Genomic DNA, 25,130 nt, shown 5'->3' with positions numbered 1-25,130 from the left:
TATGAGATTAAAAAAAAAAAAAAAAAAAGACTAAATGAAATGCCCAGTATCAGACAGCGGATGCGAGCAAATCTGACACCCATAATTCTTACCTCTGTAGAGTCTCTCAGTCGTTACATAGGCTCACTGAGAAGTGCCGTATATGTCTGATTTCTCAACTTCACCCTGCAGTAAACTTTTGCAATCTGGAGGCTAGAGACCGCTTTTGTAAATGTTGTCTGCCCGATAACTGTGTTGGCACCGAGGAGGCCTTAGCAGATAAAGTGGAGGAACATATGGCTCCCATCTGAATACAAATTGGTGGACATAACATGGTAATTCAGCAGAGATGTCCTCTATATTGTAAACTGAAAGAGTATGATTAGAGGTGTTTATAAACGGCATCTGAATTCCCCCCCACCCCTCCCCACCTCTTTTCCACTGTAGTTTTATTGGCCTGAATCATAGCCATCTAGCGTCCTAGTCTCACCGCATTATTTGTTAAAGTGGCCAGCGTGAGGAATTATTAATTAAAGCTAACAAATCACCCTGACGAGCTGTGCCCTGGCATGGCTGAAGGTTGATTGGCGAAAGTGTTCTCCTTTGGAGAAAAGACTTTTTGTGCTCGTGACGCAGTCAGGGACGGATTATTGAATATGCAAGTTAGAAGAAAAATCACAGGACAAGCAAATTGAGTATTTACTGGCAAATAATTGCTCTCTTAAGCTGTGGCTCTCTTCCTAAATTCTTAACATTCCCGAGGGTTAGAAAGAAACACAGAAAAATGCATCGGTACAGAGTACATTTCAAAAAAATTACATAGGCTGATGTTTCAGACTTGTGCAGGTAAGTGTGATTGTGTGTGCATGCAAAGTGAAACAACAAAGCGAAGCAAGAGAAAGGGGGAAATTTTTAATCTGGTGGTTTTTTTAAAATCAATTTGTTGTTTATTGGAACACTGCTCGGCATATTTCTACGTTGACTGAGAGAATTCAGTTTCAGTGCTGCATTTATTGTGAAAGTTAGAGAAATGAGGAGGGAGGTTTTCTCAGAGTTACTTTGTGTCTTTATTAGCAGAAGAGTATGTTAATGTTTTGCCCCAAAAAATAGTTACAAACTTTGCTCAGATATTTGTGGGTATTTGTATGAAATTATCGCTTGATTTAAGACTCTTCAGTTATTCTCAATATTGTTAATTGTGACCTGTCTTAACAGTGTCCTGAACACATTTGGGTACAACTATTGCGTTTATTTTTCAAAGTAAACTCTGTTTTACATTAGCACCGAGCTGGTCCTTGTTCAGAGTTTCTAAAGGGACGTTACAGTTCTGGAATAGTTCCTTAAACTCCGGGCTTCTGCAATAACCAAAGTGTCCTTATTGTCAATTGTGTGGTCTTTTTAGCTGACGTATTAATCAAACTACTGAGTTCTGTGGACATTGTAAGATAAGTGAGACTAGATTAGAGACTTTTTCAAAAGCAAATTTAAATACATAAAAATATGAGTGTGGAAATGAAGGCTCATTCTATGTATGAAATGTTGACATATAGAAACAGAGGTATACTGCTAAGTACAGCTAGGTTATGTGAACAATATTATCAAAACACATATATCCACTGAGGATGAATTTCATGTTCTGTGAAAATGTGCTTTCATCAACAACAAACTGTTTTTGAAATGAGAGTAATTGACTGGCGAAATAGCATTTTAGGATTATAATAACTATGAATAACATGGATTTAAAACAAAGACATAAACATAATTTAAACTAAATTAATTAATAATTGCAAAGTGCTTTAACAATAAAACATCTACATGATAGTAATAATAATAGGAATAATAATAAAAATGGAAAGTCTGGCAATCACTCAAAAATTAAATCAGACAACTCTCATAAGGTTTTAGACAATCAGGATTTTAAAATATAAATATAAAAAACATATTTTACCTTCTTATCTGTTCCTTGAACCATGCAATATTGTGCTGGTTAAGATTTTTCCTTACTATATCCTATTTTATTAAAAAATGGCTTCCCTTAATATGTAGAATAGAGCTCAGAAGAAAGTTTTAAAAATATATTTTTTAAAGGTTTAATTCCCACTGGATAACATTCTGTCCTCAGATTTCAAGAGGCAGCCTCCTTAAAGTTTTTTGTGACTATTTGAGGGCACAATTTGGCCCATTATTTTCAAAGGGGGCATTTAAAGCATATGTTCAAAGACTAAACCATCTGCCTGCTTTATTATGAATACCACAGAATTATGAGGACTTGGAAAGGCTCAAAAATTGAACCAGAGTTCTATGCAAGATTTAAAAAAAATACAGCACTTATATTTTAAAAAGTTTTTTGTAACCACTTACTTTTGCTAAGTATTTCATTAGTCTTCTGTGGGAGACCTGTACCATTACACTCTTTTGATGTATGGGGAGTGGTGGCAAAATGTAGTTGAGTGACATGAACCTATGGCAAGTTAATAGTAGTATTTTCTCTCTGATTTAACTCACTATGTTTAAATGCCTTTTGGAGGTTTGGATTGACTTGTCAATAGTGAAACTCACAGTGAATTGGAGAAACATTACAAAATGGTGACTGCTGGAACAAAAATGAAATCCAGCTGCTAGCTTCTGGACTATCTACAAATGAGTTGCAAGAGACATGCGGAGGTCAGACTAAAGAGCACATCTGTAATCCAGCTGTGATGTAATGGAAGTATGAATCAACTATTGGTTGCCCATGATGGGGGGAAAAAGAAAAAAAACAAGCATAACTTGGCATTATTCCAGCATGGTACTATGTTCCTTTGGTATCTGAAAGGATATGAGATCCAGAAATTAATACAAGAACAAAAGTCATATTTGGGTCCCAAACACAATAATATTTCAGCCCAAGGTGCTTAGATAAGGACAAATTAACACGAGTATCCTTGTTAAGATGTCTAGTGCCCAATTAGGGTTCTTCTAACTTAACCTGAGTTGTTACTAGAATCAGTCTGAGACTAGCTGGATCATTATCAGAGGAAATGCAGAAAATAGACTAAACCCAGCTTGAATATAAGCTTTCATTGTTGAGATGACTTATCACTCTTTGTTGCTTAATGAAAATTATTTAAGAGAAAATAATAATGGAGTCAAAGGACTGAAGAGTTTGGTTGAAGATTCTAAGATATATACATATATATGTATGCAAAATACATATAAGTAAAATAATATATGCATATATAATAATATAATAATAATATATGCACACATATATGATTTTCAAAAGAATAAATATTTTTAGAATTGCACACTTTGTTAGACTGATTAAGCCTAGGAGTTGGTCGGGTTTTTTTGTTTTTTTTTTATACAGTCAGTCTAAAAGACTGAAGGCACAGATTTTAACACAGCTATAGTTGGCTTTCAGAACTGAAGGATGTCAGAATTAATGATCTGGTGCCGAAAATACCTATGTTCAATTTCATATGGCTATTCTCATAGTGGTATTTTAATTTTATGCCTCCCTAAACTGCAGTCCTGCAAATAATAAAATGAATCTATTAGCCCAAAGACTACAAAATATTTCCATTATTTTAGGAGATTAGTTTTTATTTTATATTTTAGGTGAGTTTGATATATATATATATCTAATACACACACACACACACACACACACACACTTTTTGTACTGTTTTGTTTTCCTCATTTATTTCTGCCACCTAGTTCCAAAAAGGGAATTAAAATGAAACAAGAAAAAACAAGAAAAACAAGAAAAAGGAACAAGTAATACAGTGAAATACATGAATTAAAACTAGATAAGAAAGGCAAACAAAAAAAAAACCAAAACAATAAATAAGAGCAAAGATATAAAAAGGAGTCAAGAGTGAAGTCAGTACACAAACTACATTTGGTGAAGTGCTATACATTTGCCTTTAAACTTTCATGCAGTCAAGTCAAAGAGAAAACCATGACAAGTTATGCAATTTACAACATTCATAAGAATAATTTTAAAATTTCCATCATTCATTGCTAAAGTTCTTGAAGAATGACAGACTCTGAATATTTAGCGAACTCAGTGCTAAGATAACTCCCATTGAAAATAATTATAGGCTGCAGAGACCTAGAGGTCAGGACAGAATCAGCAGCTATACCTTCTATGGGACATGTCTGGAGGAGTACACTGCAGTAATCTCTTTTCACTCCCAGGGGAGAAGTTTCTTGGGTGGAGGACGGGGAAGCTTCAATTAGTGCAATTACATTGGCAAGACCAAGATATTATGGAAAACAGGGATTTAAGGAGGAAATTTTAAAAATTATTTCATGTAAATATATATATACATATATAGTTTAACAGTAAATCAAAGATTTAGAAGGCATCCACTTTTAGAATAGCTATTAAAACACATTTTATCAAATAAACCTGTTGAATCAACATTTCTTCCCTAAATTGTTAATGAAACATTGCTGCACTGCTGCCATTCTTCTCCTACTTTTACTTTAAGCACACTGTCAGTCTTTGTGAAGTTGTAAAAAGGACCCTTTCTGTCTTGAATATGATGGTCTTTGCCCTTGCATCCTCCCTTCGTTCATTTTCAAAAGTCTTAGCAAACTGCCTGGTCTTTCCACAGGTAATTTTGATGGTTAAGTCTCATTGAATAAGCTAGTCTTTTCTCCATGTTGAAAAGGTGAAGCATAAAGATTTCTTTTCACATTACCTTTGTAGCCCAATCCATAGTAAGTAGTCCAAGGACCACCTGTATCAGAGTTACCTAGGATGGTTGTCAAAATGAAGATCCCTGGGCCCCATTCCAGAATTTCTGAATTAGAAGCTATGAGAATAGAGTCTGAGGCTCTGCAATTTAGGAAGCTACCTAGGTTAGTTATGTACACTAAAGTTTGAAAACCACTATTTCAATATCATGACTTTAAAATTTCTAGTATATGAACATAAAATGGTAGGATTTCCACACCATAGTTGATGAGGGCCTATTATATTAACATTGACCAAAACACTAATGCATATTCAATAATAAGTGATGATTGCCCGCTCATGAGACTGGAAAGATCAAGCTTAGAAGAACATTCTGCATTTGTTTGAACCCTTCAAGCCATATCTCACCATTACAGAAAGATTTTCTTAAATATTTTAGCTATCATTTTCTGAAAACTACTATGTGCTAAGTCATATGTTGCATCTGGGTACTAGAGACACAAAGATGAAAAAGAACAAGTCCGTCCATTGTCGGAAAAAAATGCATATTCTAGGATAATTTATTACTACTAGGATATTGTCTTCTCTGTACTAGAGTAAGTATGAATTGCCACATAATCTTCCCTTGAGTAAACTGAAGATTTCCATTGTATTATATCAGTATGAGTTTATACTTGGTAGAAATTTTGCCTAACAGGACCACACTACAATTTGGATGTGGCAAAACGTAAGAAACCATTGTGGGTTCCTCCTTCTTCCCCTCAACAGAAGACCACATCCCCCAAGACTGGAATGGGAGGTATCATGGGGACCTTCTAATTCCATTCCTCTTATCATCAATCAGTGATTTGTTACCAGGATTCCTTTTGAGAGGAGGAGAGAAATGTGTAAGTGAATGCTCCTAACATTATGAAGAATTGTATGTCCTTTTCCACTGCCCCTCTGGGGCAGCTCACCTATAGGAAATGCTGAAGCCTGTGGCAGCATCCTCCCTACTTGTCAGGTAGGGCAAAATATGGAGGAACTTGAGCTGCTCCTGCCTAGTACCCTGCTCCCAAGTCCCATGAGTGCCAGCAATTGGTGTCAGCAGGCTAGAAGAGACATTTTGTGCATAAAGGAATTTGGTAGCTGGTCTGAGGAACAGGATGAGCTTGCAATTTCATTGATGATTCACGTTTTCCTGGAAAAGTATTGGAGACACCCTCCCCCTTTATTATTTCCAGAACAATATGAGAAATGTTGTGAGACCTTCTATATCCTTTTTTCCTTTCCTTCCCTTCTTTTTAACATGTATTTATTGCGTATTTAGTGCCATGCTTTCTTCTAGGAACTAGGGATAGAGTGATGAATAAAGTTTCTACTTTCATGAAATTTATATTAGGGTATATAATGTATTAGGGTTAGAAAGGGAATAAAATTACTAAATATAAAATGTAAAGTAATATAAATATAAATATATGCTTCATTTTTGAGACATTGCCTACTGTACTCTCCATGACTTCCAAATATATTCATGTTATTTCATAATGTGTATGTGTCTGTGTATGTGTGTGTGCATGTGTGTGTGTGTGTGTGTATAAATATATATATTTCTTGATGGATTTATGAACTCTGGGGAACAAACCAGTCAATTCAGGACTCTCCTTATTGTGGGAAGCCCTTTTTCATGGGGACCTGCACATAATGTAAGGGGAAGACAAGCCACCTGCAAGGACCAAAATGTGTGCACAGTCAACTACAAAATCCTTCTTTTTCATCTTTTTGCTTATTTGTGTGTGTGTGTGTGTGTGTGTGTGTGTGTGTGTGTCCTGGGTTTTGTTTTTCATTGTTTAATGAACTGAATGCTAGGCACTCAGTATACCCAGGGGTCTAAGACCTAGATAAGTTATAGGGTCAGTCTTCAAGTGAATAAAGGTAAAGAAGACAAGCAATTAACAATAGTGGCTTTGATAATGTTCTAAAGGACACAGGAAGGAGTACTGCCCTAGAATAGATCAGAGCATAGGCAACAGGAAAGGTTTCACAGAGGGGGTCAGGTTTTAACTGAGACTAACAACCTCAGAGTAAAACAAAACAAAAAGGATTTTTTAAAGTAAACTTCTAATTTTTCACCTGATCACCTAAATAGTATGTGTCCATGGTGAATATATTTTAGACAATAGGACAACCTATTTTTTTTAAAAAGGGGGTGTGTGGAAATCACCGGTTAACTCAGCACTTGAGAAACCATTGTTAACATTCATAAGATACTTTTTGAGCATGTACTATGTTCTAGGGTTATGCCAGCCAGCCACTGTCTTCTCGGAAGGGAACATTTTAATTAGCAGGCAATATGAATAGAAACAACTCAAACTTTGACTCCTGTTACCTGTCTTCAGATTTGGGCTTACAAACCAGCTGGGCCCCAACTGGAGCTGATGTAGATAGAAGAGCACATATGAGTATTCTCTGGAACAAACATCATAGCACCTGCTATCACCCCCACCTGATATAGGTGTGAAAGTCAGATTCATTGGCTCTGCTCCTTTTCTGTCTATGTGATCTTGGGCAACTTATTTGGCCTCTCTGTGTCTCAGTGTCCTTCTTTCGTAAACTGGATTATTAACAGTACATACCTCATGAGATATTTTGAGAAATGATTAAGATAATGCATGTAAAGTGCTAATCACAGTACTTGGCACATAGTAAAGTATTCAGTAAGTGCTATCATTATTATGATGCTGATTACTGTTATTATTATTACTATTACAGTTATTTTCATTACCAAGGAAACTTGCAGAAAACATATTTTGTCCAAAGCAACTCCATTGTCACTACTGACAAAACAACTCAAAACACGCTTCCTACTGAGGGTGGGTCAGAGATATCATCTTTGCGACACACATTAAGAATATGGATTTATAGCTGAAAATTATAATTTAGCTCGGTAGATAAATGACATTATGCAGACTAATTTTCTGTTTCTAAATGGAAATGATGTTTAAATCTGCCTTAAATGCCCTTCATGTTACAGATTTTGTTTCAACAATTTGTGGTTAACTCGGTTGTTTTATTAAAAGGAACTTTTAAATCCAAAGCCCCAATGTTCTATACCATCAGTGACTGAAAATGATTAGAAATATAAATTGACCTAAAGAGGCACCTTCAGGAAGCAGAGACTTCTACATTGTCAAGATCTGTATTTTAACATAATAGTGAACAAAGATATCTAGCCTAGCAGTGCTACATATTAGATGCTTAAATAATTTTTGAATTGATTTAGAATTTACAAGAAAAAGCATGTGAACATCAATGTAGATGTTCTGTAGAAGTGTAAGTGATTTTAAGAGAAAGATTACACAAAACAATAACAATATGTTAGAAAAAATCAGTTGTGTGGAATCTTTACAACATATTACGTTAAGTTTTTAAAATAGTAGGCTTGCCTCAGTATGAAAGGCAGAACTATATAGTGAAAAGAATGTAGACTTTGTAGTTGCACAGCCATGTATTTGTTTATCACCTCCACCACTTACAAATTATGTGATCATGGAGGCCTTATTTCTTGTGCCTAAGTCCTTAAACAGAAAATGGAGCAATAGTGGCCTCATTGCATGGTATGTTTGTATAGTGCCTAGAAGATTTCTTGGGGCATAATAGATACTCGATAAATGATATCCATTAACAATGGCAATAACAATAATAAGACAGAAAAGCTCTGTGTACAGTGAATATAAGCCCATTATATATCTAAATATAGATATGATTCATGTAAATTGGTATATACATTCCAATATAATAAATACTAATACCTGATTGCCTTGCTTAATATTTGTCACACCATAGGAGCATTACATGTAAAGTTTACATATTTAAATGCCTTTATGAAAAGATTTGCTTTATTTATTTTAGTTAAAGAAGATAAAATTCAAAAACCTAAAACTAACTTTATCTTTTGAGAAATGGCAATAAAAGCAAAATCCACCAAAGGATCTGTTACCAACATAGTCAAATAATTTGGACTTAATGCAAATAAAGAGCAGGGCCAACACTCCACTTCAAATGACAGAAAAAGTGAATTAATTTGAGAAACTCTTAGGTGACCCCTAATTTGCATAGTATTAATTGGAAGTATTTTAAAGGTCATAGGGCCATTAATGGCTGCAGAGATTCATAATACAAAAATAGTTCATTGCTAAATTCGAAATTCTGTTAATGTCACAAACGGTGGGATGTGAAACACAAATGAATTGTGGTGACAGTTGAGTCCCAAGCTGCCTATTTTTTTTTTCCTCAGAGCTGCCCATATTTGTTTTTATATTTTCTCCAGTCCTGATTTAACCCATCAATATTTGTATTTTCTGAAGCTAGCACCACCTTGGAGCGAGCATACCACTTTTAAGGATTTTATTACTAAGTGCTTCTTGGTTCCTAGGAATTTTGCTCTCACTGCTTTTCTTCCCACTGATACGTATTCTTGAATCTTTCTTTACCTCTCACCTTAGAGTCAGAGTTTCAATCACTTATTAACCTACAGGCTTCTAGGGCTTGGTATTGGTCTTTACTCCACCTCTCTCGAGTGTTTAGTGTCATTCCATTCTTCTTCATCTGCAGGACATATTTCTTCTCCCTGTTGCTTTGACTTGGGGCACTTCCTGTCATCTGGATAATCTACATTCATTTCCTACTATAGTTTTTTAAAAACTTGTTTTTCTAAATGTCACTCTTATCCTTTTTGGTGGAAGGTCTTTACAATCCTAGATTTAGGGAACAACACTAGATACACTATTTTATGAACTGAATAAAGCTCCCTCTTAAACACAGCAATTCCATATAACCATAAGCTAGCTTGACTTTGGGGAAATGTCATTTAAAAATATCTCTAAAATGCATTGCTAAAATGACCAAATTATTTCGGCTTAATGGATTTTGTAGCTTGGATACCAGACCTACCACACAGAGCAACAGTCCAGGCAAAATATATCTGGATTTTACTGCAGACAGTGATTTGGCTGCCATTTATTGAATGACCTCTCTGCACCAAGAATTTTACATTTAATTCTTAAAACAATCCGGTGAACTAGGTACCATTATCTTCACTTAATAGATGAGAAAACTTTGACCTAGAGAGGTTAAGTGACTTGTTAAGGGGTAGAAAGAGGATTCAAACCCAAGGTTCTAAGACTTTAAAATTCATCCTTTCTCCTTTACCACATTTTTGCGCCTGGTTATATATTTACATTATTGGTGGTGGGAAGGAAGTTTGTAGTATAATTTAATTGGGGGCATAGCCAATTTCCTCAAAGCAAACAAAGTGATGATGAGATTTAACTGTTATCATTTTTATAGAAATATGAGCCTTAGGCTATGGATTCACTAGGTCTCCAGAAGTCTGAAGCACGTGAGTGTAGGCATCTTTCTTTACTGATCCCTTTGCTTTCAGGAGACAGGTTATTATTAGTTCTGAATAAACTGGAGCTTTAAATGGGTGGTTCATAGATGAGGGGTTTCAGACCTCCCATCAAAAGCCTTCTGTGACTTTTCCTAGTCTTTTTCCCCAAAATTAAAACCTGATGATTTTTCTCAGCAAATGTATTCTGTAGATCTTTTTTCTCCCACCAAATTTCTGAAGAATTGTTATTAGTAGTACTAGTAGTATTTAGTAGTTTTATAAAGCACACACATAATGTATTTTTAATCCTTCATCATCAACCTATATATTTCTCTTATGAGACATTAATCAATACCACTTTACTTTTACATAGCACTTTATGGTTTACAGTTTGGAAAATGTATACCAAACAGGTAGCACATTGTCTTTTCCGCAGGGTAACTTAAAATAGAGATATATAATTTAGCTACAGTGCACACATACAGTAAAGCAATGGTAGGACTACCCTCCTACCAAGATTGAGAATCTTTATTTTCCAGGGTACTACTTAGTATTTGCCCTTCTGCAGTTGGACCATTGAGTTTGCCAGTTTGCAGTCCAGATCCCAAGACTTTGCTTTGAGCAAGGACTTGGACGTTAGTGTAGATTGGCTTAATTTGTCTCTTTGCCACAACCACTTACTTCATTTGGGTCAAAACCTCCAAGAGGAACTCTGGAAATTTCCCTAGAATTCAGAGTGAAATTTTAGCTAAAAAAAAGAAAAGAAAAACTATAACAAGAACCCTGGAACCATCGTTCTTCAAATATTCCCCTGAGAAGAAAAATATAAAAACCTTATGTATGATGCTGGGTTTTGGATTACACATCATGAGTGCTTTTCTTGGGCTGCATCTCTCATGCTCACCCTTCCTCCAGTCACAATGAATGTTCAATTTCCTTCTCTCGAATTCTGACTGTTGCCAATTTTGATGTATGTCTACACTATTATTTATCACTCTAAATTTAAAGTAGGGTAGATGTTTCACCCTTTCACTTTTTGAAGATTCAGAAGGCTTTACTGTACATTTATCAAAAAAGCACTCTAAAACTCAGCCCCAAATCCTGTTTTTTAAACAAATATTGCCATTATTTTTTACAAATCTGAATACCATGGGCTATCTTCATCCTTTTTCTTTATCCCCGAGTTCTTCAACTTTTGTTCCTCTCTGTAAAGCATAGAGTCCAGGGAATATAAGTGAAAATGAACAGCTTCAGAAAGTTAGCACAGGAAATTTTCCTATTCTTAGTTGTATTCAAAATGAACTTTCTGTCATGCTGTTTCTAACCTATAATGTATCATTTCACAAATATAATATTACATAGATATCAAGACACATTCCCAGATACTCATTATCAAAAATATGGAGGAAAATCCCACATGTAAATGTCCCAATTCCTTGGCCCCCCCAAATGAATTTGGGACAAGAGAAAATGTCTTTCCAACAGTGGGGTATCGTGTTGTGCTTCATGAATTTTAACATTCGCATCCCTTGTTGCTCGTATTTGTGAAAAATATTAAAGACTTACGACCTCTTTTTCCTTTTAGCTGCACATGGCTCAATCTAATAAATTTTGAATATAGATTCAATATGGTTATATTCCCAATCATACCACATTTAAAAGCAATGTTCTAGACTGTGTTTCTCTGCCAGCATGACTCCACAAAGAAAACGAAACCAAACAAAAACTTCCTTAAAACAGAGAGTGAAATGGGGCTTGCAAAAACTCTTTTAAAAAGAGGTTTAAACAATGATAAACAACCAATTTTTCAAATACCGTTGTAGCCATTTCAAGATGTAGAGTGGACAGTATACAGGAAAAATCAATAAAGGGAAAAAAATCTCTATATTTCACATATGAAACCTAAAAATACCATTAAAGACCAATTCCCTCTCTATTTGTCTATTATTGCATTCCACTAAAAGGTGTTGAAAAAAATCAGCCAACTTCTACTAGAATGAAGTGTCCAGACAAGCAAGTCTGTAAATAATTAAAAGAATAGACTAGAAAAGAGGAAATGTTTTGGGAGGGGTGGAATGAGGAGGAGATTAAGCACTTAAAATGTTGAATGTACCAAAACCAGAAAACTCAGGGAGAGAAAGAACTTGTTCTTCAAAAGATGATACTTTTCATCCTTCATCAGCAACAAGGAATTGATAGTCTGATAATAGAAGCCCTTTGGGTAGGACTAGTGGGAAGAAAGAACGCTGTCTTCACGAAGCCTTCACTAAGTGTTCAGTTGCCCAGTGCAATCTGATCAGTGCATCCACGTTTCTAGAATTGAGTAAACCAAATCAGGATGAACAACATATGGTTTAATGGTTAACTTTTTGAACAAGGGACAGGGAGATGCTTTTATGCTACAGTCCCAGTGTTCGTTCATTACTAAAGTCTGTTCTGGGAGCATTTACAGCTTTCCAGAGAGTCTGACTTTGGCCTAATGAACTCCTTGTCCTGGAGTCTCCCTTAATACAGGTGAATCTTTGTGATAAAACATGCTCTAGAATCCAAAGTACTGGTATCAATATCATTATTACTAATATTACTATTATTATTTCTTTCTTATGTTGGTAATTATCTCTCCATTTTCTTTTTCCAGAAATAAGTGCAAATTTTGTGAATACACAGAGTTAGTTTCTCTGAGAGAGTTTGTTTTCTTCCAAGTTGGAAATTTGAGGTGTTTGAAGTATAGCTGGATGTGCTTTTTAAATGACCAGAGACAGAAAAGATCCTAGAGACAAAAGGATCCACAAAGGAAAGGGACAAAGGAAGGGAGGGAATTGTGTATTTTGGCTGATTCAATCTTCAGTCCTCTGTTGTTTGGCTAGTGGTCTTTTTATTAAGGTCTCTGCTTTCTCAGCATTCTAATCAGAACCTTCCCCTGTAACTAAGAGAATCTCCAACTCTTCAAACTCTTCATCTTCATCTTCATCTTCAAAAGTAGAGTAACCATGGACAAACGTTTGGTATACCTTAATGAATGGGCATTGGGTTATGAACAAGTAGTAAGGGAAAGTAACAAGAAAATTGAAGGTAGATTCATGATAAGCACTGAGGTCTTGCAACTGTTGGAAGTACCTGGTATGGAATTTCTGTTAGTGATATAGCTAAATTAAACAGCAACACTAACAACATTTAAAAAAACCTTACTTCTCACTCCCCTCTCCCTGTTTTCATCTAAAAACAACCACCACCATAAAAATTGCCCAGCAAAGAGAAAGGGCTCGTGTCTGTATTTTTGGTGTATGACCATATATCTTCATTGTAGTTCCTCTGCCACACATTAACAGAGTTATTTGTCCCTGATGTTTCTCAGAGATCATCTTTGTGTATGTCTCCATAGCTGTTATGATAATGTTACTATTTTCTCTTCTTCATTTTCTCCTTCTATTTGGGATCTTTTTTCATGTGAAAGAGACTCTTTCTCTAGCCTCTTTACACACAGTCACCATTTCACTAGGACATATGGGTGCTTCTATATGATGCCTTTTAAAGTAATAAGATAGTAAGAATAGATTTTGAACAATATTTTACCAGCACTATTGAAAAATTAGCAACTGTATATTCTATATACACACACAGAAGCTGCATAAAATGCAAATTCTATTCATGTCTGATCTCTTCTGCATTTCTACAGTGGCTGTTGCTGTGGCATCTAAGCACTTTAGGTTATTTCCTCTTATTATTATTTACCACCTGATCATTCCAAAGTGCTTTTTACAATCAGAGAATTTCATTAACAACCCATTCCCTTGCTCTTTGTTTTTCTGCACCCTTGCATTGTAAAACTATCAAGCATCTTAGTAGCTATATCAGATAAATTACAGTAAGAAGATAGAGTGCTCCTGATAGGAGGATGGGGAAAAAAACATTCCAAAGCATATTCTGAAATCCAGTTTATGTTTTACAGCATCCAAATAATAATATTACAGAAGCGTGGGTATATATATATATATATATATATATATATATATATATATATATATATATATATACATATATATATATATATATATAATATATATTATATGTATATATATATATAATATATATATTATATGTATATATATTATATATGTATATATTACAGAGTGAACACTCAACCACTAGATACGTACTTTTATTTCTCATGGTTTCCACCATTGCAATAATCACAAATGTGAGGTGAGCAAGGGGGAGTACTGTCTGCACTTCACACATAGAGAGGTCTTGGGCGTTACACCTTCTCACTGTAGAAAGCTCGTGATTTCTTATTGCTTCCTGAGCTGCCTTTAGCCCAGAATTATAGAAGTCAATCCATTTTAAAATCCAAAAAGCTACTGTTATATTTTTTTAAGCTGAGAGATAGAGACTTGTTTATAAAAAGGTTCATTGTGATTATAGATGAAAGTGCGTGGTTGGTACCTTAACAGTGTGATTGAATTAAAATCAAGTTCATTCTGGGGTTTCCTTCTCAGCTCTACTCCTTGCTTTCTCTTTGACTCCAAGCTAATTGCATAACCTCTGGTTGACTTGTGCCTCGTCTACACAAAGTGAAATTCAGAAATGAGGTTATTAATCTAACTAATGTAGGCTATAACATTATTTCTCTATTTCTGCTAGAGAATTTGAGATTTCTGACTTAAGCAGGTAGCAATAAAAACCAACAACTTTCTGCACAATCTCCTTTTGTCCTTAGACAACAACCCTATGAAATAGATACAGCAGAATCACCTGGAAATGGTCAGAATCACGCGGAGGGCTTGTTAAAAACACAGACTACTAGGCCCCACTCCCAGAGTTTCTGATTCTGTGTCTAGGGGTAGGGACTGATAATTTGCGTTTCTAACAAGTTCCCGGGAGATGCTGGTGGGGACCACACTTTTAAAATCACTGCGCTAAGGGAGATGTAGCTTAAGTACAGAAAAGGAAACCAAAGGTCAACTCACGGCAGTAAAGTGGCAGTGTACAGACAAAAACCTAGGACTTCTGACTTGAAATCTTACTTTCTTACTACATACATTTTTTTCTCTTTACTTCTACTACTTTATTTGGAATGACTTTCGGTTGTCTTGAGATCCTGAGTGAAATAGCATTGTAAAGGAGTGGTAATTGGATCTTTTCCCCTTGGGTCTAGTAGCTACTCTTATTGGATTTGTGAAGGAAAAAGAGGAGGACCTTCCAAATTTTAGTGATTAACTTTGGTATGAAGGGCTTATAAGGCCAGCCTTATACTTCCCCTTTGGGGATGAGAGTGATAAATTTGAGTCTTTTTTGTGTTCACTCATCATAGCCTGTAGATAGATATGAACAGGCTTCTCTTTGGTTGGACTTGTGAACATATTCTGCTATGACAATACTTTGTAAAAAGTTCCACATGTATATTACTTCTCCAGATAGTCATGATGAAGGAACGTAGCAAGGAGTACATAGTTGGGCAGGGGAAAAGCCACTGCAAAGAGACTGAGCATAGTGCAGTCATTTGCAATCCAGGCTGCATGTTACAATCACCCAGGAGAGCTTGGAAATGAACAACCACGTCTGGGTCCCATGTGTAAGAAATTCTGATTAACTGGGGTAGGATCTGAGCAGCAGTAGGTTTTAAAAGCTTCCCAGGTGATTCTAATGTGGAGTCTGGGTTGAGATCTACTGACCTCCGGGTTAAGAACCTGGATTTGGAAATCAGACAGATCTTAGTTCATATATTGGCTCTTTTGTTTAGTTACTGTGAAACTTGATCAAGTTATTTAATCTCTGTCAGCTTTAGTTTTCTCATCGGTAAAATGCAAATAATAATACTTGCCTTGTCAGCTATTTATGAGAGTTAGATGATACATTTAAATATTTGACATAGCTCCTGGCTCATGGTACGGATGTATTACGTTAGCTGCTGTTATTATATTACGCTTTGGTTTCCTTATCTGTGAAGTGAAGGGGGCACTTTATGAAATGGAAGACAAATATCTTAGGATTCTCTGTAGATACTTGTCTGTCACCTTTTCTACAGTATCCTGCTCAGTTCCATCTTGCCTCTTCCTAAATATACATATTTTGTTAGATGACAGACTCAACAGACTTTGACACACTCAACCTTTATTACTGTATTTTAACAGCTATCACTACTCTGTCCTCCTTTTTCCCATCAAGACTGAAAACCTCTAAAATAGAACAAATCCGCCAAAATTCCCATATAGGGTAATGGAGGTATGGTGCATGGTTGACATCTAGGTTTAAAAAACAAATGGCAAAGCTTTGTAAACATACAAAAACTAACATGGCCCTACAGTTGATTGCTATTTTTCTGTCATCACCTACTCTCAGTCATTGGTAGCTTTCATCGCAGGGGAAAAAGGGTGCCCACATCCCACTTCTTGAAGATTATGCCATCTTGTTGGTCCCTTCATTCTCCCGGATTTCCTCCTGTGACTCTTTAAAAAGTCTTAGTACACAGATGAGTAGTAACAATTTCTGAGGGCAGTCATGGTTTTCTAAGCACATTTGCTTATCTCTACCTATGTTTACTAGGTCACATTTTATATTACCAATTTTAAAAATTAGAGCCCTTTTGAAAAAACTCCCCTTGTATCTCCCTTAAAGTATACAAATTATGTTTTTGGACAGACAGAGAGGAATTATTTGACTGTCCAATAAAAGTACAGATGGTTCCATTTTCCTTGACTCATCTCACAGCACACATTAGTCAGGTCACATGCCTATTTGGGAATTTTTGTAGCACTAGGTCACTTGCTGAGCTTTGGGGCACATAAAAGACTTTGCCTGGCTTTTAAGTTTGTGGATCTTACACTGTGCCTGGCATGGAGATAGGAAGGACATTTTTTTTCCATTAAGCTTTTTCACTGTGTTTTGAAAGGAAAAGTTGAAACAGAGTCCCTACTGAGATTTTAACATGTTCCATGGTGGTAACCATAGGCAATAGGGAAACAGAAAATTTTGGGACAGAAGGAAGCCAAGGAGTCCATCTCAGCCTGTCCTCACAGATACCAGTTGGACTCTACAATATTATTTTTATCTAGGTGTACATCTATTGCTTTGTGTTTCTACAGCCTGCTGTCTGATAGAAGGGAAGCATTGCTACCCATCATCATTAAAAAGGTTGTTCTCTAAACTGCACTCAGACCCCTTTTCTGGACAAGTCAATGGAAACATTCATTTAGATTTTAATAAAGCTAAATCATGGAAGTTTTTATTTGGAAAAATACATTTTGATGTTTAAAAAGATTCTCAAAGGGTGTTACGATAGGTACACTCCAGTTATAGAGAACAGTACTTGTTTCCCACAATGCTACATAAACACAGAATAATGACATTTTTATTTATTAAATTCAGGGTGCTTAAATTCATGCAAGTGGGCACCTCCCTCCACCTCTATACCCCCACCCATACCCTTCACCTGCCCTCCTCCTCCTCTGACCATCCCCCTGCCCTAACCTCTGGGGATCAAAACTCCTGAAATCTAAATCAACTCCCATTTCTGAAAGACTCTGTCATGCCATTTAAGTGAAGTGTTTAACAAACAGGTCTATTGGCATTCTTCTCTAAAAACTTAAATATGGGGCCTCCCTGGTGGCACTGTGGTTGAGAGTCCGCCTGCCGATGCAGGGGACACAGGTTCGTGCCCTGGTCCAGGAAGATCCCACATGCCGCGGAGCGGCTGGGCCCGTAAGCCATGGCCGCTGAGCCTGCACGTCCGGAGCCTGTGCTCCACAACGGGAGAGGCCACAACAGTGAGAGGCCCGCATACCGCAAAAAAAACCCTTAAATATGAAGGTTTTGATATACACTTGGGGGAGGCACATTTTTTCAAATAATCTGGTCTGATAGAGCTCTCTTGAAAATTCACCAGTTTGTTAACGTTACACCTATGCTAATAGCTTCTAGTTCCTTTCATTATATGCAGTTATTATTAATGAGATTCTAGAACATCACTTCCCATGGTTACATTTAAATAGTGAGATACAGCTAACCAAGTAGTAGTCATGGCTATTAGTGATTTTTTTTGGATACATTTTCAACATGACAGCAGTTATTTTTTCTTTCTTATGTCTACAGTAGCACCAAACCTTAAAATGAATTATGAAAATTCAAAATGATAAGTTTTTTAAAATGTAGCTATTACAAGGTCAGAAATAGTACCTCACAAGACTGGCATTAGCATCATTATTATTGCCATTTTAAACTGGACTATCCCAGGTTGCATAATCCTATACTAACATAGTAAAATTAGGTTTTCCATAGTCCATTTTTGAAAGATAAATACCATGTACACATAAGTATAGAGGAAAATATCTCAAAGATACAGAGCCCATGAAATGGCATATTCCTTAAAGGCAGGGAAAGGTTTGCTCAGGAAGAAGGTTGAAAGGCAGTGTGGTATAATGTTAGAATACCTATGCTCTAGTTCATACTTTACCACTTAATGGGTCAACCTTAGTTAAAGGATTTAACCTCCCTGTGCATCAGTTCCCTCATCTGGCTCAACGTCAACCCTCCACAACCTCCTACATTTGAATAACGGTCAAAACAATGTGTCATAAAATTATTTTGAAGTATTCAATGTTATACACAAATATAGTCTGTTAATCGTCAAGTTTTAAATGGGAATTGGGACCAAATTTTTGAGAAAAGATCCCCTGTTCCAAATGTTGGAGACCGACTGAATGATGTCAAAGGCTGAAAATCTGCACAGGTTGACAACAAAGGTAGAGCCAGAGATAAGGTGCTGTCTCACGTAGGGCAGTGACAGTAGACTATGGTTTTTAAATTAATAGAAGAAATTTGAGACACTAGAATCTTTCGCGAAGCATATTGCTTGATCAAATGTGTTATATCTTGTGAGTTCTCTAATGTTCGTTACAAAGGATGAATTAAGAGAGCATGTCTGACAATGGGGAGCTCTGGTGAGATACAGGGACTTGCCATAAGACTGTTCTTATGGCAAGGCCCTGTTCTCAAACTTAATTCTACCTCAGGAGCTGACTTCAAGTGCAGATTCTAGGCCCATATCCCTATAGATTCTGATTCCACTGTAATTCTTAGGTGGGCCTTTGATTCTTCATTTTTCTCAACCTCGGTGATTTGGTTGCTGATGTTCTTGAGACCACACTGTGAATTTTCTGTCACAGCCATTCAATGCTCTAGCCTTCAGATTATGTGGTTTCTGGTTATGGGCAGAACTGAAGGAGTTATTTAATGCTCTATAAAGCCCTACAGACAGGACTTTTTGTGTCAATGGGAATTCCATATCTTTGAATTTTTCCGTTTGTTCCTATTAAATTTGCATGTTTTAGCACTTAGGAAAGAAAATACAAATAGATCTGTTTGGTCAGAATTTTTACCTAATTTGCACTTAAGGATCTATCAAAATAGGGAGTCTTTTACAAGTTTTGGTATTTTTTGTCCTCTTTTTATGCTTGTGCCCAGCTGTCTTCACAAAATTAAAATGAATTTTAAAACAGAAATGAACAGTTCCATTTAATATGTTTATCCTATGTTGTCATATGAGGTACTGGTGCCATCAGATCTAACCTCTCCAAAACCCTTGAGTCCATTAGGGTAAGCAAGAAACACCCCCATTACTAAGAAATTTTTGTCGCACGAAAGAAAATCTCTCTATCTTATTTCACATATTCAATTCCCTTGTCACTTTATGTTATAAATAAATAACAAACCAACTTTGCACAGGCCCACCGATTAAAAATAAAAGTTGTCAGAGTGAGAGGGGAAAGACAAAAATATGAATTATTAATTATAATATTAAGCAGCACAAAAAAGCCTAATGTGAAATGATATCACCTAAAAAGGGATTTTATCAAAATAGCGATGGGACAGCTATATAGTCTTTATCATATAATTTGCATTGTTGTCATTTTAAGCCAGAAATATGTTTACCATATCTAATGCATTTATATCAAATTTGATGAAAAGATATTTTAATCATAGCAAAATAAAGAAGTTAATTATAGAACAGTAGCATGAAAGGAAGAAAGCTTGATTTTAAAGTTATACATTAAATTATCATGTTGACCTGGTGACTATATTCGCTGTGACATTGTCCCCCTGCATGTTGTTATTTTCCAAATGTCGGCTATTGGAAAATGCAAAAACACTAAATTAGAAGAAAGAGTGATGTTTTTCTTTTTAAGATGATTTTAACAGTTCACATAGCTCGTGTTGGAATGAGAATGAATGCGGGTTGTTTTTTTTTTTTCCCTAAGTGGAGATTTCAAATGAATATTCCTTGAATACTGGTTTAGGTTTTCAGCAGAGTGGAGCAATTTCTTCTCAAGAAGGGAAGATATCGGGCTTTAATGAAAATATTTCCTACTATGTCTCCCTAAATCACAGTTACCTCAACATTTGTGCCTGACTTGAGTTTTCTTTTCCTAAGTAGGCTAGCCTTTTATTTTTAGTCATTTAAAGGGTTATTTCTGATAAGGGCTCATTTGTTTCATGAAATGTCTTAAAATTTCATTTGGAAACAAAGGTAATTCTGAAAAAGTTCCCCATGTTTGGAATAATCTTACAGGAGTCATCTACACATTCTGAGAAAAGTTCTTCACTCGCTGTTCCCATGAATTCCTGTGAATAGCAAGTTTGGTTCTGTTTAGTAGTATTTTTATTTTAACACTACGCACAGCTTCCTTGACTTGTGTTAAGTTTGCTTGTCCCATCTCAGTTGGTTTTGTTCATCTTGTCTCAATGGTTTATTCTCTCTTGCGTGATGTTATATTACCATCTCAATTTCCCTGGCAGTATCTTTGTTTTTAGCTTTTAACTTAATTTCGTGCTCATGGAAGTTGAGAGGCAGGTCCATATCCAGGTACAAGGCAAAAAGCCATACATCTGCAGGCATCTTTGCAGTAAACCAACTATTTGTTTTTGTGTTGCCTATATGAAATATTTTTCAAACAACTAAATCCTTAGAGTCCTATTTAAGAAAAGCTTTTGTGGGCTTCCCTGGTGGCACAGTGGTTGAGAATCTGCCTGCCGATGCAGGGGACACGGGTTCGAGTCCTGGTCTGGGAAGATCCCGCATGCCACGGAGCAACTCAGCCCGTGAGCCACAACTACTGAGCCTGCACGTCTGGAGCCTGTGCTCCGCAACAAGAGAGGCTGCAACAGTGAGAGGCCCGCGCACCACGATGAAGAGTGGCCCCCGCTTGCTGCAACTAGAGAAAGCCCTCACACAGAAACGAAGACCCAACACAGATAAAAAATAAATTAATTAATTAAAAAAAAAAAAAAAAGCTTTTGTGTCACAGAATACCCTGCCCCAATGCCTGCCAACCTGGGTTCTAATTTTAATTTATCTTGTCCATGAAATCTAACTCTGGCTCTTAAAAATATATCATCCTTATTGCTATTGCCATCATTACCAAGCATTTTTTAAGCATCCCGTCTATATTGGTATACACAAGGATACTGTCCCCTCATTGCAGGTTATGCAGTAAAGAAATCAAACACAGTAAAAAATTCCATTTGTCTTATTTCTCATTCTATTCTTATCAGTAATTCCCATTTGATCAGAGAACATCAGTCCTTTCCGTGTTACTGTCTTGTCCAAATATTCATCCAGAAGTGACTTTCCTGGCTCCTCTAGTCTTCAGAGGCTGTTCATTAAATTTACACTTCCCTTGTAAATCATGTAAGTTTCATGGCCGTCCATTATTTTTTCTTTTGTTTCTTTGGGGTTCACTGATTCCCACTATGTACAGCCATTTCACACCTGCTGTCATCAGCTGATCTCCCTTGGTGTGATTTATTTTTAATAATATCCTTTTTTTGCCCAAGTTTGATAACCATTCATCTCAATATATTCCTCATAATGTTTAGCTCTTCCTTGGGTTTTACTTTTTAAACCACTGAGTAGGAACGAGAAAATAACACAAGCAGTGACAGAAAAGCAAGTACAGAGCTACCAAAATGAAGCCCTGCAATCCTATCTGATGATTGGGGTGGAGCTGAAGAGATGTTAGAGAACATTCTAGAAACAAAGAAAAAGAAATTAAATAAAGCATCATTCCAGAAAGGAAGAAGTCAATAAATTATGAGTAAAATCAGGTCATAGAAAAAATTAATCAGAAGCAAACACCTGGCTTTTAGGTGTTTAGCAATTTTAATTATTACCGTTAATAATATTTATTAAGAGCTTTTTATGTGCTAGTCAATGTGCTAAGTAACTTTCATTCATTATTTCACTTATTCATTTATTTCTTACTACAAATCTATGAGGAGAGTTATTCTTATTATTGATATTTCCTCCATTTAACAAAAATAAAAACTGAGGCTTAGACACTTTAAGTAGTTTTCTCAAGGTCTCATAGCTGGAAATGTGGAGCCAGAATAGAAATGCAGGTGCATTCTTGACCTTTATACTGTAGTACCGTTCAAGTCACAGCCTTTAAAAAAAAAAAATATGTACATAATTATGGTTTAACTATTCTATATAGAGACCATGAAAGGCCTCAAGTCAGTTTATTCTTTACTTACACTTAAGCGTCATAGAAGTTTGAAACGTTTCCATAGTAGAGCATAGTTCAGGTTTTAGAAAATGGATCTTTCCTCAGATTTGCTAGTTTCATTCTCTGTAGTGGTAGAAAGTCACTTTTGGCTCACTCTCTTCCTAGCTATAGATAATGGCCGATTAATGTTAGGAAAAAATATTCTGGGTCTTTTGGTATATTTTGAGAAAATGTAAAATAAATGAATAAATGTCCACATATTACATAATGAATTTAAACAGTGGTTCTTAGATTAATAAAGAGGTTTCCATTAACTTAGTTTTTGCTACTACTGTTTAAATTTTAAACTAATATATTAAATTCTGATAACTGGCATTCTAAGAGTATCTGATAAATTTCATGTATTGGGTAAATTTAAGATAAGGTGACCTCTTTCAACATGTGATGGTTTCATGATATATAATCTATTCCTCATTGTAAAGCTATCATCATCTTAAGGCTGAAGGAATAGTAGCCAGTATGAAATCTCATTCGGGCCTAGTATATCTGCTGTATACAGTGGTCTGAGCCAGCAAGTCAATAAATTCAGAAACTGAGCAGCCTGGAGCCAGAAGCATGAGAATCATACTGTCTTGAGTTGGAGAGTTCATACAAATTATTTGATGTAGAGATTTTTCATATTTCTTTAAACAACAGAACCCTCTTTTCAAAATAAATCTCATTAGAACCTTTACATATGAAATAATGAGAAGCATTTTATTAAAATAAACTCATTTTATAAATCCAAATGATTATGTTAAATATTATAAAGTCAATCAATAAGAATATAATGGCAAATATACAAAGAAATGGAAACTCGGGATCAGATTATTATATTGGCTTTAAGAATTCAGTGTATTTTTGTGTGAGGAATGCACTACTATATGGTGTCAAGAAAATCATTGTATACAGTTAAGTAGTTGCACATAGTTACAGGGCTTTTTTTTTGCTTGTTTTCTGCTTTTTTTTTTTTTTTTTTTTTTAAGCAACTTGCCTTCCAACTTCAGGGTCTTAATTTGAGGCCTGCATGAAAACTAGTAAACCTTATTGTACATATTTAACTTGTAACAACACATTGATCTTTTAAAAATTTATATAATACATTTAAATTTGCTTGTCATTTTTATCACAATTGTAAATTGATACAAATATGTAATGTTTTAAATTTACATTTTAATTACATATTTAACTGCTTAATCAATCTCTTTGCAATCATCTCTTCTTAAGCTTGAGGACCATGAAGCATAGTTTGAAAACCACTAATTTGGTTCAAATTTCTAGGAAGTAACCTTATTCTCTCTCTCTGTTCCTCTATTATTTAAGGACAATTTGATCATTTGGGGATGCTTTATTTCGGGGGTTTTGGTTTATTTAACTTATTTCTTCAACTGGAGGTTAAATTGAAGAGCAAGAATTTTGTTTTTGTCTTTTTGCTGTGTTCTCACCACCAGCCTAACATTTACACATTGTACATAGACATAGGGTTTGTCCAAAGTTATTTAGTTACCATCTGTGTACACTAGAGAATTTGGAAAAGGGACCCAAATCTGTCTCAGTCCTCCTCCCATCTACTACTCTGTGCTTCTGCTTCTTCATGATGTGTCAATAGCAAAAATAATCCAGTGAATTCTCTTGGCTTCCAGTTTTCAAAGTTCCCAAGATAGGGCTGTGAATTGATAAACTGTAGCTTTCAGAGGGCGGAGCTTTGAAAGAATAAGATTGGTAGAGTAGTAGTACAAGGTTCAACGCGTAACCTTCTGATGAACTAGAGCAAAAGGACAGAGAAAGACAGGGCTTAGAGGTAGAGAAGGACTGGAAAAGGGTATGTAAGTGCTAGAGTAGCAGAAGAAAGAACCGTTTACATGGCAGAAGCAAGGTAATGCTGGTACCATTAGTGCCTGCTCTAGAAAGCTTTGAAGTGTACAAAAGAGTGACCACAAATCAGAATGGACTTTCTGCGCCACGAATGAAAAATCAAGTTCAACGAGAGAATGTGGTATAAGCTGTGATACCAGCCAAATGACATCAGAACCAGAACTAAAAAGCTGATGTAGAACCCAGAATACTCTGCTGCTTTCCGACCTTCTATCAGGTTTTGGGTTTCCAGCTAGGCTAAACCATCAGGGAACTACCTATTATGAAAGTAAGGCCTTATTGAGACTACTACTTGATCAGCCAGCGCAGAAACAAGAGCGGATATAGTATGCTCTGAATCCACAGATCCCAAACTAAGTGTTTTTATAAATGGGCAACATTTCCTACTAACTTATTTGAAAAAATCATTTTTATAAGACATGTGTTTGGGCTTCCCTGGTGGCGCAGTGGTTGAGAGTCCACCTGCCGATTCAGGGGCACGGGTTCATGCCCCGGGCCGGGAAGATACCACATGCTGCAGAGTGGCTGGGCCCGTGAGCCACGGCTGCTGAACCTGCACGTCCGGAGCCTGTGCTCCACAACGGGAGAGGCCACAACAGTGAGAGGCCTGCGTACAGCAAAAAAAAAAAAAAAAGACGTGTTTATATAAAACCAATAAAAAGTGTTGTGTGTGTTAGAA

General features: G+C 36.0%; 1 protein-coding gene across 10 annotated transcripts in view; it reads left to right on the top strand.

Annotated features, from left to right (window-relative positions):
- Positions 1-25,130, top strand: part of ZBTB20 (zinc finger and BTB domain containing 20) — an 830,948-nt gene that overhangs the window by 385,012 nt on the left and 420,806 nt on the right. The window contains exon 1 of one of the 10 annotated variants that reach the window (XM_081234522.1): positions 543-825. The exons of the other annotated variants lie outside the window; for them this stretch is intronic. The gene's annotated coding sequence lies outside the window, so the exon portion shown is untranslated. Of the gene's footprint in view, positions 1-542; positions 826-25,130 lie in introns of those variants that run through there. 10 annotated transcript variants of the gene reach the window in all.

The sequence above is a fragment of the Mesoplodon bidens genome, assembly GCF_964165515.1.
Source record: "Mesoplodon bidens genome assembly, chromosome: 5".
Classification (NCBI taxonomy): domain Eukaryota; kingdom Metazoa; phylum Chordata; class Mammalia; order Artiodactyla; family Ziphiidae; genus Mesoplodon; species Mesoplodon bidens.
The sequence above is the reverse complement of the archived record's forward strand: the minus strand, read 5'-3'. Positions and strand labels throughout refer to the sequence as shown.